This window comes from Schistocerca gregaria, chromosome 3 (assembly GCF_023897955.1).
Source record: "Schistocerca gregaria isolate iqSchGreg1 chromosome 3, iqSchGreg1.2, whole genome shotgun sequence".
Classification (NCBI taxonomy): Eukaryota; Metazoa; Arthropoda; class Insecta; order Orthoptera; family Acrididae; genus Schistocerca; species Schistocerca gregaria.
The window spans coordinates 743607768-743627793 of record NC_064922.1 but is presented as its reverse complement, the minus strand read 5'-3'; positions in this window follow the sequence as shown (position 1 = coordinate 743627793).

The window sequence follows — 20026 nt, the reverse complement described above, 5'->3', positions numbered from 1 at the left end:
GGGAGAATATGGGCTTGGTAGTAGAAATGAGACAGGAGAAAAGTAATTGAGTTGTACAATAAATTTCAAATAGTAATAGCGAAAACTCTGTTCGAGAATCACGAAAGGTTGAGGTTTGCTTGGAAAATCCCCTGAGATACGGGAAGATCTCAATTATACTACCATGGCCAAGTAGAGATTTCGAAATCAGGTATTGGATTGTAAGGCGTACCCAGGGCCACCTATAAACGCATGTCACAGTTCACTTCTGACGAAGAGTGGGTTGAAGTTAAAGAGGCCAACAGGAAGATTCAGTGTGCAGAGAAGTGGGATACGGAAGCACTAAGGAATGAAGAGATACGCTTGAAGTACAGTAGACAGTTCAGTTGAAGAGGAATGGACCTCTCCAAAAGGGTAATCACAGAGGTCGGAGAGGAAAGCGTAGGTATAAGGAAGGTAACTGCGGAGAAACCATGGGTAACCGAAGAGATACTTGAACTGATCGACGAAAGAGCGAAGTATAAAAGTGTTTAGGGAAGTTAAAGACTACAGGCATATAACTCACTTGCGAATGAAATAAATAGGAAGTGCATAGGAGCTAAGGTGAAATGGCTACTTGAAAAATGCTAATAAATGGAGAAGGAAATGATCTGCGGAAGGATTGAGTCAGCATACAGAAAAGTCAAAATAATCGTCACTGAAATTAAAAGTAACGGCGTTAACATTAAGGATGCAAAGGGGTTTCCACTGTTAAATGCCGAGGAGAGAGGTGATAGGTGACAGAGTACATTGAGGGCCTCTATCAGGAGGAACACTTACCTGACGACGTGATACAAGAAGAGACAAGACTCGACAGGGAAGAGAGAGAGGATCGTGTGTTAGAATCAGAATTTAAAAGAACTTTGGAAGACTTAAAATCAAACAAGGCAAACGAAAAAGATAATATTCATTCTGAATGTCTAAAATCGTTGCTGGAAGTGGTAACAACACACAGCTTGGTGTGTAGATCTTATGGGACTGGCGATATATCGTCAGACTTTCGAAATTCCCATAACTGCAAGAGCCGACAAGAGCGAGAATTGCGCAGTCAACTTGACAGCTCATGCATCCAAGTTGCTGACAAGAATAACATACTGAAGACCGTAAAAGAATATTGAGGATGTGTTAGATGACGGTTTGGCTATAGCAAAAGTAAAAGCACCAGAGTTCTAACGATGCGGTTAATAATAGAAGCAAGACTGACGAAAACGTTCATAGAATCTGTCGATCCAGTACAAGATGTTTGATATCCATAGTAAAATAGGAGTAAGCTACAGGGAAAGACGGATAATATGTAACGTGTACAAGAAACAAGAGGGGACAATGAAAGTGGAAGACCAAGAGCGAAGTGCTCGGATTAAAATGGTGTAAGGCAGGCCATTCTCCTCTACTGTTCAGTCTATGTGCCGAAGAAGCAAAGACAGAAATAAAAGAAAGATTCAAGACTGGGACTAAAATTCGAGTTTAAGATTCGCTGATGACATTGCTATCCTCAGTGAAAGTGAAGAAGAATTGCGCAGTCTGTTGGATGGAGTGAACGGTCTAATGAATAGAGAATATGGATTAACATTATATCGAAGAAAGACGAAAGTAATGAGAAGCAGCAGAAATAAAAGCAGCGAGAAACTTATTATAATTGGTAATCACAAAGGAGATAAAGTTAAGAAACTCTGCTAACTAGGACAGAGGAGGGAGGACGCAAAAGTCAGACTAGCACAGGCAAAACGGGAAGTCCTGGCCAACTGAATTTTACTACTATCAAACATAGGCTTTAATCTGAGAAAGACATTTCTGAGAATGTACGTTTGGAGTACAGCATTTTATGGCAGTGAGGCATGGGGCTTGGGAAAGCCGTAACAGATGAGAGTCGAAGCCCTTCAAATGTGATCCCAAAAGAGAATGTTGCAAATTAGGTGGACTAATAAGGTAAGTAATGAGGAGGTTCTCCGACAGAATCGGCGAGGGAAGTAATATTTCGAAAACACTGGCTAGAAGAAGGGACAGAATGATAACACTCCTGTTAACACAACATGGAATAATTTCCGTGGTAGCAGAAGGAGCTGTAAAAGATAAAAACTGTAGAGGAGGACAGAGATTGGAATGCATCCAGCAAATAATGGATGACGCGGGTTGCAAGTGCTACTCTGAGATGAGAAGGTTAGCACAGGACAGGAATTCCTGTCGGGCCGCATCAAACTGGTGCTCTGAATGGCAAATAGGACTTAGTGCTACTGCACTACTTCCCTCTTCCGCGTCATTTAATTGACACACATTTACTCGTGGGCAATATTACAGCAATAAAATCCATCATTTAGTTTTATTGTTTTCTCTTATCTTATGGCATCAAGTATGTCGAACTCATGGGTTTCAGAAGTGTTTAACGTACAGTAGCGTTACCCTCTGAGAACCAAAACAACGAAAAACGTCAGAGTACAAATCCGTTTGTTCGTGACAGTATGCCAGTCGCCAGACCGAGCCATCAGTCTCTTTGAGAGCCACAAGAAAGGTCCAAGATCCGTCACCGGTAGCAATAAAGAGCTTGGAAGTAATGAAGTGTTATCCATTCAACCTCTTTTTTGATTACTACTGCACTGGAAAGGAAAGGAAAGAAGCGTTCCTGATTTCGAACCGAAATTAACAGCCGGAACACGTGACCGGTGAACACTGTTATCCCAGGAGGGAGTTGTTTTGAACACGTACCCCACGAACACTACCATAGCTATTATCGAATGGTACATTAGCCTTACGGTGAGGGAAGAGTCGGTTGACGGTATAATGTAGTATTTGACGAAAATACCAGAATATCCATTTCCATTTTAAATAGGAAATCTGTAATTTTTAGAACCTTTATGGATGAGCTCTCCGTTGAATGGAGAGGAGGAGGAGATTAGTGTTTGACGTCCCGTCGACAACGAGGTCATTAGAGACGGAGCGCAAGCTCGGGGAAGGAAATCAGCCGTGCCCTTTCAAAGGAACCATCCCGGCATTTGCCTGAAGCGATTTAGGGAAATCACGGAAAACCTAAATCAGGATGGCCGGAGACGGGATTGAACCGTCGTCCTCACGAATGCGAGTCCAGTGTGCTAACCACTGCGCCACCTCGCTCGGTTTGAATGGAGAACCAGAAAATATAAAGAGCTATGAATTATGTGTAGACGTCAAGAAGTACCTTTATTTTACCTGAATTCAGCTGAACTGCGTGTCAATTGTTAAAGATTATCTTCGAATTCACAACATTCTATGAATTACGTGCTAACCTATTTTGGAAGATACACACACACACACACACACACACGCGCGCGCACACACACAGTAGCCGCACATTGAAGCTCACTCTCAGTGCTAAGGTGTGAAGGGAACCTGTACCCCGCACTGCATGAGAAACACACATCCGTGAAAGTGATGAAGTATAGTACTCAATAAGGAAACAAATCTGAGGGAACAATCTGCAATATAGCAATAAAGTAAACTGAGCCGTGCGAGGCTCGGGGTCGTGCTGTTTATTGCTTGACAGCTTGTCTTTGCGGTGCCGCCGTCTCCTTTTTTTTTTTTTTATTCGGTTTACTAAGTTGCTGGTTTGCTTGCCCATGAGTGGCAGCAGCAGCGCTTATCAATAAGTGCACTGTTGTACTACCTCTGGAGCGACCGCTAGTATTTCCGGGTCGTGGTCTGTCGGAGTTCAGTCGGGACGCAGCTCCAGTGAGGTCTGGAGAGCCAGTACTCGCCCGACCGCTGGGGACATACACATGCACTGTCCGACGAAAGGAGACTTGAGCGGCGACGACCGTTGGTTGATCGTTCGGTCGGTCGTCTCATCAGGTGACGTGTATTTGGTCTTTTGACCGTTTCTGGGCCTCGTCAGTTGGTCATCTTGCCAGATGTGGGTCGGTTCCTTTCTTGCACAGAGATGTCAGGTGGCCAATGGGCAAGTGTTACCTCTGCATGGTTGTTTCCAAGCCAGCGTGCCCGGGGCGCCGTGTCTCCGACTTCCGAACTGACATGGAGTAGAGTCGAAATGAAACTACAGTGAAGTCCGGACAGCCAAGACTATCTCGACTGTTGCTGACACACGACTTGAGTGGGGCCGACCTTTGCTGGTCGTTCGGTCGGTGGTCTCGTCGGACGACGTATATTTGGTCGCCGACCGCTTCGGGTTCTCTGTGTGTGTCGACTTGTCATTTGTCCTGGTTGTTCCACAGTGATCGCTTTTAAGATTGTTCGAATTCTTGTGGAAGTGTTTTCGTGGAACTGTGTCTAGCTTCTGTAATTTCTGTCTGCGTACTGGAGTAGGCAGTCGGTCGGTTGGGACAGTGCAGCGAGGAAGTCTCCGCGGCGAGGGCAATCGCGTAGTGTTCCACAGTGTGGTTTTCCTCGCCGTGTTGATGCCGTCCGTACCGCGTGTAGTTTGACAGCCTTTGGTGTTGTTCATATTTTTGAGGGGTTATTGTGCCTGGCTGTTTTTAGACGCCAATTTAGAAGACGTAGTGATGCTGGTATCTTCGTCCTCGGCTGATATTTTCCGTTGTCGTGCCGTTAGTCGGCGCAGCGGAGTTGGTTAGGTTGTTGGTCGGTCCCTCAGCCATCCCTAGGCCGGGTTGTCATCTGATTACTTAATCTTATTCTTGTCTGACTATCTCACCTAACCTTACGTTAGAGCTACCTCCTCAGGCTGACCCTTGGAGCGCTTCTGAGCACCATTCTTCTGTTGTTTTTAGATTGCGATTTTTTTCTCAAGTACGGTGAGAGACCTTCAGCCGCCTATTAATTTAGTTTGTTTTAATTTTAAAATAAGGCCTGCAGCCGCCTTAAATCAAAATTTGAAAATTCACTTGTTTCAAACCTTTTTAAATTTTCTTCCCTCTTGGAAATTCTTGTTATCGAGGCCTTAAGCCTCAGTTCTTCTGTGTCCAGTGTGTGGCCTTCAGCCGAGTTTTTATGTTAAATTTTGTAACTAAGGCCTTCAGCAGTGTGTATTCCTCAAGGCAATTTTAATAACTTGTGTTCTGGCCTTCAGCCGTATTGTTTTTAAATGCCTTTAAGGGCATGTGTGATTAACTGCTTTACGAAAATAAAGTTTGTATGTTTTGTGCAACTGACAGTAACTGATTTTGGCCTCTTTCCACAACTATAACCAGATCCGCTCTGTCCTGAGAAACCAGATTTCATAAATAGTGCTTGTTATGTTCTGAAGTACTGAAATGCCCACGAGATCGACGTAGGGCGCCAAAATGAAATAAAATTCGAATTAATGATAAAGCAAAGAATCACATTTATTATTATCACTCACAAATCATCAATATAAATTGAGAGTGATGGCCAATTTGAGTGAGAATATTCACAATAGCAACTGTAGGATGGGAGGAGGGAGGGAAGGAACACTTTACCTCACCACTTGTCAGAGTTCGTGTTGGCACGAAATATCGATTTCCCGTCGAATCTATGTGTTGTGTCGAAAACATTGATCATTGAGTCCCTACGCTTTTTTCCGGTGTCAAATGCTGTGTTTCGAACTAACGTCTCACGTGTCTGCATCCTTTCACAAAATCTATGGTCAACGATAGAAAAGGGAACATGGATGTGTAAAATTCTCTGAGAAACCTGCTTTGCATAACACCTCTAAACGTGCGTGCATTGCGTGTACAAGATCAAATCACAAGTATATGGCCACTAATTCACTGCGAACCTGTTCATTTTAATGCTGCACTCTTTTGACTCACAGTCGCTGTCACTACTAACCAAACATCGGCGAACGCAGACTAAACAACGCAACGGGAGCGTCACGGCGTTCCATGGTAGGTCGATCACCACGGCAGACACTAACTGGCCCTTTGTGCGGCTCCCACGAGAGCTTCTTTCGGAACGCTCTGTCTGGCCCGCTCTTTGCCTCGGAGTAAGCGGCGCGGAAGGCAAAGCGTGATGCCCCGCTCTTGCCTACGGGCACATAGTGAACCAATTTGAGGTCGTCCCCCGGCTGGCAGAACACAAGTGTGCTGTGTGAAATTGATCGCCTCGACTTCCTGACGTTACAGAAACAGCAACATGCTGCCCTGGATTATCATCGTCTGCGTGTATTTTGCGCTGTGCACAGCTCTTTCAACCATCAACCGAAGTACGAGGTCGGTACCCGTCCTGTCTGTTCCTAACGTGATGGCTAGACCTGGTACTGAACTTCGCTGCCTGAAAACCTGTAGTACACATCTACATCTACATCTACATACATACTCTGCAATCCACGAGCCCTAATCTCGCTTATCTTATCTTTGTGGTCTTTCCGCGAAATGTAAGTTGGCGGCAATAAAATTGTACTGCAGTCAGCCTCAAATGCTGGTTCTCTAAATTTCCTCAGTAGCGATTCGCGAAAAGAACGCCTCCTTTCCTCTAGAGACTCCCACCCGAGTTCCTGAAGCATTTCCGTAACACTCGCGTGATGATCAAACCTACCAGTAACAAATCTAGCAGCGCGCCTCTGAGTTGCTTCTATGTCCTCCCTCAACCGACCTGACAGGGTTCCCAAACGCTCCAGCAGTACTCAAGAATAGGTCGTATTAGTGTTTTTTAAGCGGTCTCCTTTACAGATGAACCACATCTTCCCCAAATTCTACCAATGAACCGAAGACGACTATCCGTCTTCCCCACAGCTGCCATTATATGCTTGTCCCACTTCCTATCACTCTGCAATGTTACGCCCAAATATTTAATCGACGTGATTGTGTCGAGCGCTACACTACTAATGGAGTATTCAAAAATTATAGGATTCTTTTTCCTATTCATCTGCATTAATTTACATTTATCTATATTTAGAGTTAGCTGCAATTCTTTACACCAATCACAAATCCTGTCCAAGTCACCTTGTATCCTCCTACAGTCACTCAACAATGACACCTTCCCGTACACCACAGCATCATAAGCAAACAGCCGCACATTGCTATCTACCCTATCCAAAAGATCATTTATGTAGATAGAAAACAACAGTGTACCTACCACACTTCCCTGGGGCACTCCAGATGATACCCTCACCTCCGATGAGCACTCACCATCAAAGACAACGTACTGGGTTCTATTACTTAGGAAGTCTTCGAACCACTCACATACTTGGGAACCAACCCCATATGCTCGTCTCACCTACTTGGGAACCAACCCCATATGCTCGTACCTTAGTTAGTAGACTGCAGTGGGGCACCCAGTCAAAGGCTTTCCGGAAGTCAAGGAATATGGTATCCGTCTGTACCCATCATCCATTGTTCGCTAGATATCATGTGAAAAAGAGGCGAGTTGCGTTTCGCAGGAGTGATGCTTTCTAAAGACGTCTGTTGCACGGACAGCAATTTCTCTGTCTCAAGGAAATTCACTATATTCGAACTGAGAATATGTTCGAGAATCCTGCAACAAACCGATTTTAAGGATATTCGTCTGTAATTTTGAGAATCCGTCCTTCTACCCTTCTTATATCCAGGCGTCACCTGCACTTTTTTCCAGTCCCCACTTCCTTTTTATTCCTCTTATTTAAGACTATCACGACAACATATATTACAAACAACTTCCTAAACACCCGAAATACCCTGATCAGGGAGAATCTCATGGAAAATGACCTACTATCAACCGGCCGGAGTGGCCGAGCGGTTCTAGGCGCTACAGTCTGGAACCACGCGACCGCTACAGTCGCAGGTTCGAATCCTCCCTCGGGCATGGATGTATGTGATGTCCTTAGGTTAGTTAGATTTAAGTAGTTCTAAGTTCTAGGGGACTGATGACCGCAGCATTTAAGTCCCATAGTGCTCAAAGCCATTGAATCATTTGACCTACTATCGATATAAACCCATCCAGGCTATAGCAGCGTCACCAGGCGAGAAATGACTACTAGTCAGACTCGTATATCAGTGAGCGCGCTGTCTGTGTGTTGAATAGGGAAGGCGCACGATCTGTCTGAGTTGGACCAAGAGCAGATTATGACGACCCGGAAACTCGGCACGAGCATTTCGGAAACTGCACGACTTGCCTTGTGTTCCAGGAGTGCTATAGTGAGCGTCTCCAAGATGTGGCAAAACCAAGGTGAAAGCACGTCCAGACGTAATTAGTTTGGGGGGTTACCCCTCAGTATAGGTGTCGACCGTCGTAGGCTGGGCAGACTGGTAAAATAGGACAGGTAGTGAACTGTGGTGTAACTAACATCAGACCTTCATGGTGGCCAAGGTGAAAGTTTGCCTGAACACACAGTGCATCAAACACTCCTACGTATAGAGCTGGTTCCTTATAATTAACAATATTTTGTAGAATTTAACATTTTTCCAACAATTACAGAATATGATAGTGGTAACAGAGATTATAAATTAAATGAATTAGAAATACAAGATTTATTGACAAAATATGGATAAGAAATTAAAGACAGAAAATATTAAAAAACAAAGAACATCATTGAATACCAAAACAAATAGAAGTGAAAGGATGTTAGAGTATATTGATAAAAGCTAGTGTTTTTGGATAAAGACTGTTGGTACATTTAAATTTACTGGTATATTACCAATAAAATTTGCTGGAGATAAATTAACTATTGGTGATAGAACATTTGATGATTCAGATGGATTAATGAATCTTTTAATATAAAAACAAGTAACTTTGGATGATATGAATACAATCTGTGATTTAGTAAATAATGCAGATATATTGATTCATTTAGAACCATTATATTGAGATAATAATCCAAATAAAATAATATCAAGTATAAGCAATAAATCTAGATTTCTGATAAAAGAAATTGTTTTTATTTATCTTTCAAAAAAGTACCAGTACATTTAGATTCATGTGTAGATGAAAAAATGTGTGAAGGTTACTTTAAAAATGTTCAGAAAAAGCCATCGAATATATTTGGGTGTTCATCAATGTATTGATAGATTAACAGTTATACCTCAGGAAGAATTAGCTGGAATTCAAAATTATTATAATGTAAAACTTGGAATAACTCAAAAGGTCATAAATAAATGTAATGACTTTATTATTAATGATCTAAAAGGAATTCCTTATACAATTAGACTTTGAATAATTTAGCACACACATGTTGGAAAAGTGAAAAATATGGAAAGGATTAATTAATAAATTATCATTTGAATTACATACACCTTATTATAATTATTGTGATCCCGGAACAAAATGAGAGGAAAGATTAACTAGAGGTGATAATATGAATTAATCCATTACATGAAGCATGTAAAGAACATGATGTTTTTATAAAGATAATAAAAACTTAGGAAAAAGACATGGAGCTGATAAAAAAACTTCATTTAGCTGAAAAAGGAAATGTATGCATCAGATGTTTCAGTTGGTGAAAAATTAGCTTCAACTGCAGTTAGAGGAATGATGTATGGAAAACAAAAATTGGGACCTGAATGAAAATTTGATGAAAATGAATGACAATTACAATAAATTCTATTATTAATTTTTAATCTATTTAAATGTATAACTTTAGTATTGATTATTCTAAACTTTCAAATCATGAAATCAAAGCAAAATCGATTAAAGTTAAATTAAATAATGAACAATTAAAATCATTTTGAACCATTTTTAACTGATGCACAGAAAATAAGAAAATCTGTTTATATAATGCTTTTTACAAGTGGTATTCCTATAGTGAAAAATATTATTGAATACTTAATGAACAAAAAAGATACAGAACACAAAGGTGGATTTATACCATTACTGTTGTCAACGTTATCACTTTCATTTGGTGCTACTTCAGCAGCTGCAGCTATTACAAATACAGTTGTAAACAAGACAAAAGCTGATAAAGAAGTAGAAGAAAAAAGACAATATCAGGCAACGGAAAGTAGAAGAAAAGGTTAGAAAAAGGCATAAAAATCAAAGAAATAATAAAAAATATAATCATCCTTTATCTACTTTTGATAGTAAAATTAGATAAGGAATTAAAAACAAAATATTTTCATGATTTTTTATAGTGGTTCCTGGTGTGGGTTCCTGTAGTCATGTCCTAGTTCATGAACCATGGATAACGTATGAGTGGCCAAGTAAGTGGTCCCGACAATCGGGATACCAGTTACTTTGGAAGAAGGCTGGGCATCTCGGACATATTCTGAGTTGTGGTCACTTTTGTGCTCATACGGCAAAGACTACCAAATCCACCGGTTAGTCCCTCAACCGTTAGGGGTAAAACCCAATGGCACTTGGGGCAAGTAAGGCTAGCAACCTGCTTCCCCGATACTTTAAATTTGATGCTGGCAACAATCAGAGCAAAATGCCTCGGACCTTTGGAGGTGACGGAGTCCCACCTCTAACTGACAAACCAGGGACTCCTAAGACACGACATCGCAAACAAATGGTAATGAGATGGGGAGCTATTAATATCAATGGGGGCTACTCTGGGAAGAAGGTAGAGCTGGCAGGGGCTGCAAGTAAGATGGGGATGAACGTTTTGGCTGTTAGTGACATTCGGGTAAGGGGTGAGAAAGAAGAGGAAGTGGGAGAATACAAGGTCTACCTGTCATGAGTCAAAGCAGGAATAGCACAATGGGGTGTAGGGCTTTACATCAGGAAAGAAATGGAACCCAGGGTAGTTGCAGTAAGGTATGTAAACGAACGACTGATGTGGATAGATTTGACAGTGTCTAGCAAGAAAATTATGTCAGTATGTTCGCATTGTGAAGCGACAGATCAAGATAAGATGGATAGTTTTTATGAGGCACTCAGTGATGCAGTTGTTAGAGTAAAGGACAAGGACAGTGTTGTGTGCTCATGGGTGATTTTAATGCCAGGATTGGAAATCGAGCAGAAGGGTATGAAAAGGTTATGGGTAAATTTGGAGAGGATATGGAGACCAATAGGAACGGGAAACAACTCTTGGATTTCTGTGCCAGTATGGGCTTAGTAATCACAAACTCCTTTTTTAAACATAAGAACATTCGCCGGTATACTTGGGAAGGCAGTGGAAACAGATCTGTCATTGACTATATAATAACAGATCAGGAATTCAGGAAGGCTGTGAGGGACACACGTGTATTCAGGGGATTCTTTGATTACACTGATCATTATTTAATCTGTAGTGAAATTGGGATTGTGAGGCCGAAAGTACAGGAGGTCAGGTCCATATGTAGGAGGATAAGATTGGAGAAACTTCAGGATAAGGAAATCAGGCACAAGTACATAACAGCGATCTCAGAAAGGTACCAGTTAGTTGAATGTACTCAATTACAGTCATTGGAAAACGAATGGACAAGGTACAGGAACACAGTACTAGAAGTGGCTAAAGAATGTCTTGGAACAGTAGTGTGTAAAAGTAGGATGAAGCAAACAGCTTGGTGGAATGACACAGTCAATGCAGCCTGTAAAAGGATAAAGAAGATGTATCAAAAATGGCTACATACTAGAACTCAGGTAGACAGAGAAAGTTATGTTGAAGAAAGAAACAAAGCCAAACAGATAATTGCAGCATCCAAGAAGAAATCTTGGGAAGACTTTGGAAACAGGTTGGAGACTATGGGTCAAGCTGCTGGATAACCATTCTGGAGTGTAATTAGCAGTATTCGAAAGGGAGGTAAGAAGGAAATGACAAGTATTTTGGACAGGTCAGGAAAACTGTTGGTGAATCCTGTGGATGCCTTGGGCAGATGGAGGGAATATTTTGAAGAGTTGCTCAATGTAGGTGAAAATACAATCAGCAATGTTTCAGATTTCGAGGTAGAATGGGATAGGAATGATGATGGAAATAGGATCACATTTGAGGAAGTGGAGAAGATGGTCAGTAGATTGCAGTGCAATAAAGCAGCTGGGGTGGATGAAATTAAGTCGGAACTCATAAAATACAGTGGAATGGCAGGTCTTAAATGGCTACACAGGATAACTGAAATGGCCTGGGAGTCGGGACAGGTTCCATCAGACTGGACAAAAGCAGTAATCACACCAATCTTTAAACATGGAAACAGGAAAGATTGTAACAACTATAGAGGTATCTCTTTAATCAGCGTTGTGGGTAAAATCTTCTCAGGTATTGTTGAAAGGAAAGTGCGAGTATAGCGAGGACCAATTGGATGAAAATCAGAGTGGGCTTAGGCCTCTTAGAGGTTGTCAGGACCAGATCTTTAGCTTACGGCAAATAATGGAGAAGTGTTATGAGTGGAACAGGGAATTGTATCTATGCTTTATAGATCTAGAAAAGGCATATGTCCGGGTTCCTAGGAGGAAGTTATTGTCTGTTCTAAGAGATTATGGAAGAGGAGGCAAACTTTTGCAAGCAATTAAATGTCTTTACATGGATAGTCAGGCAGCAGTTACAGTTGACGGTAAATTGAGTTCATGGTTCAGAGTAGTTTCAGGGGTAAGACAAGGCTGCAACCAGTCTCCACTATTGTTCATATTATTTATGGATCATATGTTGAAAACAATAGACTGGCTGGGTGAGATTAAGATATGTGAACACAAAATAAGCAGTCTTACATATGCGGATGACTTAGTTGTGATGGCAGATTCGATTGAAAGTTTGCAAAGAAATATTTCAGAGCTAGATCAGAAATGTAAGGACTATGGTATGAAGATTAGCATCTCCAAAACGAAAGTAATTTCAATGGGAAAGAAATATAACCGGATTGAGTGCCAAATAGGAGGAACAAAGTTAGAACAGGTGGATGGTTTCAAGTACTTAGGATGCATATTCTCACAGGATGGCAACATAGTGAAAGAACGGGAAGCAAGGTGTAGGAAAGCCAATGCAGTGAGCGCTATGCTACGATCTACTCTCTTCTGCAAGAAGGAAGTCAGTACCAAGGCTAAGTTATCTGTGCACCCTTCAATCTTTCGACCAACTTTGTTGTATGGGAGCGAAAGCTGGGTGGATTCAGGTTACCTTATCAACAAGGTTGAGGTTACGGATATGAAAGTAGCTAGGACTATTGCAGGTACTAGTAGATGGGAACAATGGCAGGAGGGTGTCCACAATGAGGAAATCGAGGAAAAACTGGGAATGAACTCTACAGATGTAGCAGTCAGGATGAATGGGCTTAGATGGTGGGGTCATGTTACACACATGGGAGAAGCAAGGTTACCCAAGAAACTCATGTGTTTAGCAGTAGAGGGTAGGAGGAGTCGGGGCAGACCAAGGAGAAGATACCTGGATTCGGTTAAGAAAGATTTTGAATTAATAGGTTTAACATCAGAAGAGGCACCAATGTTAGCACTGAATAGGGAATCATGGAGGAATTTTATAAGGGGGCTATGCTCCAGACTGAACGCTGAAAGCCATAACCAGTATTAAATCATGATGAATTTTATAAGGGGGCTATGCTCCAGACTGAATGCTGAAAGGCATAACCAGTATTAAATGATGATGATGATTTTTTTATAACTGATAAATTACTTGATAAACAAAAAATGTGGACTAGCAAATTTACATACATCTTATCATGCTGGCACTCACTGGATTTAGTATTATAAGAATAAAAATAAAAAATGTGTTTCCATCTGGTGGAAATACGGCAAAAAAAAACAAGAAAATCATCTAGGAAAATGTGATATACATTATAACATTGAAATTATACAAAATTTTAACGAGTTTATTTGCAGTTACCTATGTCAATTGTTTTAAAACTACAAGTTTAATGATATTTTAAATTTAATAAATAGACAGTTTTGGAAATAAGATAAATAAACAAAGTAATCGAGAATTAAAAAATGAATTGGCACCAGTTGGAGCAATTAATGTTGAAGCAGTAATTAAGTCAAAATAGAAAATGTAAACAATTTCATAAAGAATTCTGTAAGATTTCTAAAGCAGCTAGAGAATATATTGATTTTAAAAGCAGAAGAATAGTAAATATAAGAGATCGAGAAAATGGCTATTATGCTGTTACTAAACAATACTTAGAAAAAGAATATGTTACAAAACCTGAGTATAAAAGTATTTTCATGCAGATGAATAATTATATGAGTAATATGGATTTTAATAAAAAGATTAATCAACTTAATAAAAATTAACTATCAAATAACCTTACAAAAAGAAGAAATAGAAAAATCTTTTTCAATTATTACTCAAAAACAGAGTTAACTCCATACTTAAACGATTTAAGTCATCATAAAGATATTGTATATGATAAAAATAATTGAATTCACATTTATGACTGGAGGCCAACAAAAAATGCAACATTTCAATGAATATGATTTTATTCTTAAAATTTTCTGCGAAGTTTGTGCCATACAAATTGACTCCTGAACAGAAACAATGATGCTTGGATGTCTGCCACAACTAGATTAAAAATTCTTTTCTAGGAAAAATCATTATGGGTGATGAGCTTGGTGTTGTCAATAAAAACAAACCACAAAATGATGAAGTTCAAAATTCACATGAAGGCTCAACGATTTGATGACATAACACAAATTCAAGCGAAAGTGAAGTGCGAGTTGTACAGCATTCCAAACAAAGACTTTTCTCATTGTTCACATGGCTGTATGAATATCCTGTGCGGATACCTTTTGGAGCACTTGAAACATTAAAACAACCATTATAAAGTTTCTGTCTTTTTGTTAATCCAGTCTCGAAACATTTTGAATTAATTAATTTATTTAATAAGTAAGCCTCAGAACCACTTAGAAAACATGAACGTGAAAAAAAGAGTGTCTGTCCTGATAGTCGTCAGGAGAACCTTCTCTGTTGCTTCAGCAAATATTTTAAATTACATTTTTGAGGTATTTAGCTTTTTCCAGCCCAAATAAATAGTGCTCATCACATCTTTCAGGCAATACCCAGTGTCAACAGAAAGCACCTGACTGTTTCCCCTTACAAACAAAAGTATTTTTAAAACGGAATTTTATGTTGCTCTTCGATGGAACTGGCCCTGTTTAGTGTAGTGTCATACTTGTTTTATCGATATGTGCAAACAGGTAGAGAAAAACAGGAAAAATAACCAGCACTCCAGCAGCAACGCTACTCCCCTGGCCCACAACGTCTGCTAATGGCAACCATGCACATGCAGTGTTACTGAATCGCCGTTGGACTGTTGTTTAGTTTTCGCGTTTTACTGTCTCTGTTAATACAGATCGATAAAACGAATTCAAAAATGCCTCTGAGCACTATGGGACTTAACATCTAAGGTCATCAGTCACTTAGAACTTAGAACTACTTAAACCTAACTAACCTAAGGACATCACACACATCCAAGCTCGAGGGAGGATTCGAACCTGCGACCGTAGCGGTCGCTTGGTTCCAGACTGAAGCGCCTAGAACCGCTCGGTCACGCCGGCCGGCTATCGTCCATGTTTCACTTCCATACGTGGAAGTAATTTTCACACCTGGCAGTAACTGCTTTCTTCGGTATTGCAATTCTGCACTCTTGCTGAAGTCAGAAAATATTTCGCCTGTCTCATACATCCTACTTACCAGGGGGAAGAGTTTTGTGATGACTGGCTCTCCCAAGGCTATCAGTAAGCCAGAAGGAAGGTCGTCTATTCCCAAGCCTTGTGATGTCCTTAGGTTAGTTAGGTTTAAGTAGTTCTAAGTTCTAAGGGACTGGTGACCATAGTTGTTAAGTCCCATAGTGCTCGGAGCCCTTTGAACCATTTTGAACCCGAGCCTTGTTTCGACTTATCATCTTCATCTAAGTCCACTTCCCTTTCTACGCATAGCTCTCAAATTTATCTCCCTTGTACAGACCCTCTATGAATTAAGATTTAAAGATTATTTTATCTGTAACGGAAAAGAAATCGGCGCTCTCTGTTGAACTATTTACAAAAGTAGAGCGACGCAGAGGAAATTCATAGCTAACGATTTCGGATAATATCAGTAGTAGTTTAATTTTAAGTCGCTGTTGGTGATTACACCGTTTAAAAATGTCATAAACATACATTCTGGAGTGCTACCCATCTTGTTTAAGCGAGATTACTAAGCAGGTTCGCTGTCACATATTAAACAGGCCGTACAAGAACAATAGCTGACAGATATGTAGCTGTCCGATTCACTGTTTACCGTGAACTATCAGGGCATTCTTCATATCGACACGAGATAGGAACGACGCCGCAGCGTTGGGCAAGTAAACACAGGCGCAGTCTACACAAGATTTCACGGCACTGAAATCGGAACGCACACGTTTCCTTTTCCTATTATGTTGTTGTGCCACTGTGCGGCGCGATGGCGCAGTGCGGAAGCACCTGTCTGGGCGGGCTACCTGCTCCAGCGCAGTAGCTGGCGGCCCGGCGCCTCACGCCTGCTGCCTGGCGCGGCGCCCGCTTCTGCTGGCGCCAGGCCAGCCTGCACACAAGGACACGTGCGCCAGGCGGCGAACCACTCCCGATGGCCACGGCGTCACCGGCTCCAAGTGCAACAGCCTCCGCCGCGTCGTGGCCAGGCCGGAGCGTCGCGAGTAGTGCTGCTGGCCGCACAAAGTAACTAAGTAACTTGGCCCGTAACTTTGCAGACGGCGCGGTAGCGGATGGATGAACGGTAGTGGTGGTGGTGGCGTCTCTGGCACCAGCAGAGATGTAGTTCGACTTCTGAAGCCTACACACAAACACGTGTCTAGCATAACTTGTGGGCTGCATGTAGCTAGTTTCCAAATAATCGTACGAGGGTCGTTAAGTAAATAACCAAACACTTTTTTTTCCTGGGAGCAGGTTGGTTGTATTTAAATCAATGAACTTTTGTGAGTTCCCCTCGGGTGCACAGACTTACGTGGGGCCTTGCATTATCATAGAGAAGTTCGTTTTCATTCTTTCAGTGACGAACACTTTCCGACACTGCAGTGGTCACCGCTGTTTGTGAACGTCTGGCAAACGAGAGACTGAAAAGGTTTGCCTATGAATATCTGCAAAGCTTTGGTTCCCTGCCAAAAGAAACTTAATGACAGCTCACTCCTTTGAACGAACCTCCATTGTAGTCTGCCTGTAAACTCAAGAGCGAGCAGCGCTTTTGGTGGGGGAAATGGCCTTTTTCCGGAAGAACCCTGCACTGGCCTACAGGAGCATCCAAAATTAGTTGTCTGTTACTTGCCTAGCGTTGTAGAACCGCGTGGAGTGATAAACGTCGTTTCTGGTAGTGGAATCTTAGTTTCCAGTGCTTTTGGTGGGGGAAGTGGCCTTTTCCGGACGAACCCTGCCACTGGCCTACAGGAGCATCCAAAATTAGTTGTCTGTTACTTGCCTAGCGTTGTAGATCGGCGTGGAGCGATAAACGCCGTTTCTGGTAGTGGGATCGTAGTTGTCAGAGTCAGTCAGTTACCTTTGTGTAGTTACTGATATACTTCGTAATCCGGAAGTAATGGATAATCGCCCTGCATTGCAACAAAATGTGAATAATACTAAAAGGAGGAGGTATTTGCGGAGTAACAAGCGTTCGATCGTCTCTAATGTTATTACAGCGTGTGTTAAAGCGGTGACACAAAAAGAACTGTTGGCTAATATTACCAGTCCCAATCAAACGGCTGCAATTTATGCAAACGTCAACTTATCCACAATAGGACACATAAGAAAAGAACGCGAAAATAAACTGCATAGTTTATTGGAATTGTCACGAAGGAAAACTAATAATTCCGAGAGGAAACCCATAGTTATAGACAGTTTCCCAAACTCGGTCATTCCACAAACGATGGAGGACTTTTACATAAACCAACAAATGTTGCCGACATTAGGGAAATTACTTACTGCCACGAAACAAAAATCCATATTCCTGGTCGGAAATATGTTCTAGAGAAGACACTGCGTGCAATTGGATTTACCTGGAAAAGATCTGTAAATAAACCAAAAATTATGGTAGAGCGAACAGATAAGATTGATTGGCGATGAAAGTGTCTGATACAAAAGGGGAAATTATGGGAGCTGGACGGAAACTTCTTTTATACTGAAACTTCCTGGCAGATTAAAACTGTGTGCCCGACCGAGACTCGAACTCGGGACCTTTGCCTTTCGCGGGCAAGTGCTCTACCATCTGAGCTACCGAAGCACGACTCACGCCCGGTACTCACAGCTTTACTTCTGCCAGTATCCGTCTCCTACCTTCCAAACTTTACAGAAGCTCTGCTGCGAACCATGCAGAACTGGCACTCCTGAAAGAAAGGATATTGCGGAGACATGGCTTAGTCACAGCCTGGGGGATGTTTCCAGAATGAGATTTTCACTCTGCAGCGGAGTGTGCGCTGATATGAAACTTCCTGGCAGATTAAAACTGTGTGCCCGACCGAGACTCGAACTCGGGACCTTTGCCTTTCGCGGGCAAGTGCTCTACCATCTGAGCTACCGAAGCACGACTCACGCCCCGTACTCACAGCTTTACTTCTGCCAGTATCCGTCTCCTACCTTCCAAACTTTACAGAAGCTCTCCTGCGAACCATGAAACTGATGAAACTAGGGTAGGCGTCAACATTAATTATAGTAAATGTTGGCAGAGTCCTGGCGTAGATGGCATTATGAACGATGTTAGCGGAAGCTATAGCATGATGGTTGTCAATACTGGATCAAAAGATGGGTTATTACCCAACGCACAGTTGGTTTACAAAGCCGCACGTGTAACAGGAGACTATCATGGGCAAATGAACTACAAATATTTTCCGAATCTGCCACCCAACTGAGTTATTGGTGTGGACAATGCTTCGTATCACAACAATGAGCATAATAAAACTCCAACTAGGTCCTAAAAAAAAAAGGAAATGATTGAATGGTTATTAAAAATAAGACGTAAGCCGATTTGTCAATGAGAAAAACAAAATTATTTGATTTAATTAAATAACACAAGCCAGAAGACAAAGTATCTGAAATTAACAAAATACTTTAAATTCATGGACACCCTGTGCTGTGCCTTCTACTATGCAACTGTGACTTAAAACCATTTGAAAAGGTGTGGGCAAAAGTCAAAAATTTCGTTCGAGGAAAAATGTATTTGAAGATATTTGCATGACGAAGTTGCTGAAATTGAAGATAGAAGGTATGTAGCAATTTTCTGAGCCCCCATTTCTTATTTAAAACTAAATTTTGTAGTAACCGAAAAATACATATACAAAAACTTGTCCCAATTGTTACAAGTTTTGAAAGAATAACTCAGGATGACTGGAGTGCATACTGCCTCTACGTGGAGAAACTTGAAAGAGAGTACTGGGTTAAGGATGGGATTATTGAAGACATACTACCACGATGTATGTGAATAAGCAATGAATAATTTTTTCCAATATACGTTGTGTGTGCTTTCAAGCCTTACTGTGTTCACAAATATAAAGTTTCTTTTGATAGAAATGTACTACATGGTAGTAAAAGAATTTTCCAATATAAATACAGCCAATTTGGTCCAAAGCAATAAATTCCTTTGTCATTAGTTGTACAAAATCAGTAACAATTTAAGAATTTCATGATAAATATAGTTAATTTTTGGCTAATAGCATGTGATGTAGTGTAACGACGTAAGTTTTGTATAAATGATTTTCTTTTGACATATGACCATGTGCAGACTTCGTCACCAACGTCAGATACAAAACACTTCAGAATTATTTAAATTCTTTTTATAAGTGGTCGCTGAATGGTTCTTGAACGAAATTGTAATTAAAACCACATCATTTGAGTCGTATGCGCAGAATTACGTCACTCAGTCCAATTGGTTTGTGCAAATTTTTTTCAATTTAGATGTCATTTTTTTCTCAGACATTATATTAACGCAATAATCTGCTTTAATAAATATTACAACCACATTGAAGAAACTTTTAAGACTCAAACTCTCGATGAATGTTGTCAAAATTAATAATCTTGTCAAATAAATCCATAATTGTTCATAAATAAATTCTCAGAACACGTATTTAAACTTTTGTAGTATACACTAATTTATTATCTTCCTTTATACTACATATAGACGTAAACCTGAGCCTTGACAAGATAGGACTGAACATTTACAACATGATTAAACTTTCTGTGATGTCATTGTTGTAGAAACATTACAAATTCTTATTTTTTCAGTTTTTAGAAGCACGATGCAACTACTCGGTTTCAGGATCTTCTGTTGTTGTTTGGCTGTCGACCTGCGACGTATAGTGTCCAGCAATTTTCT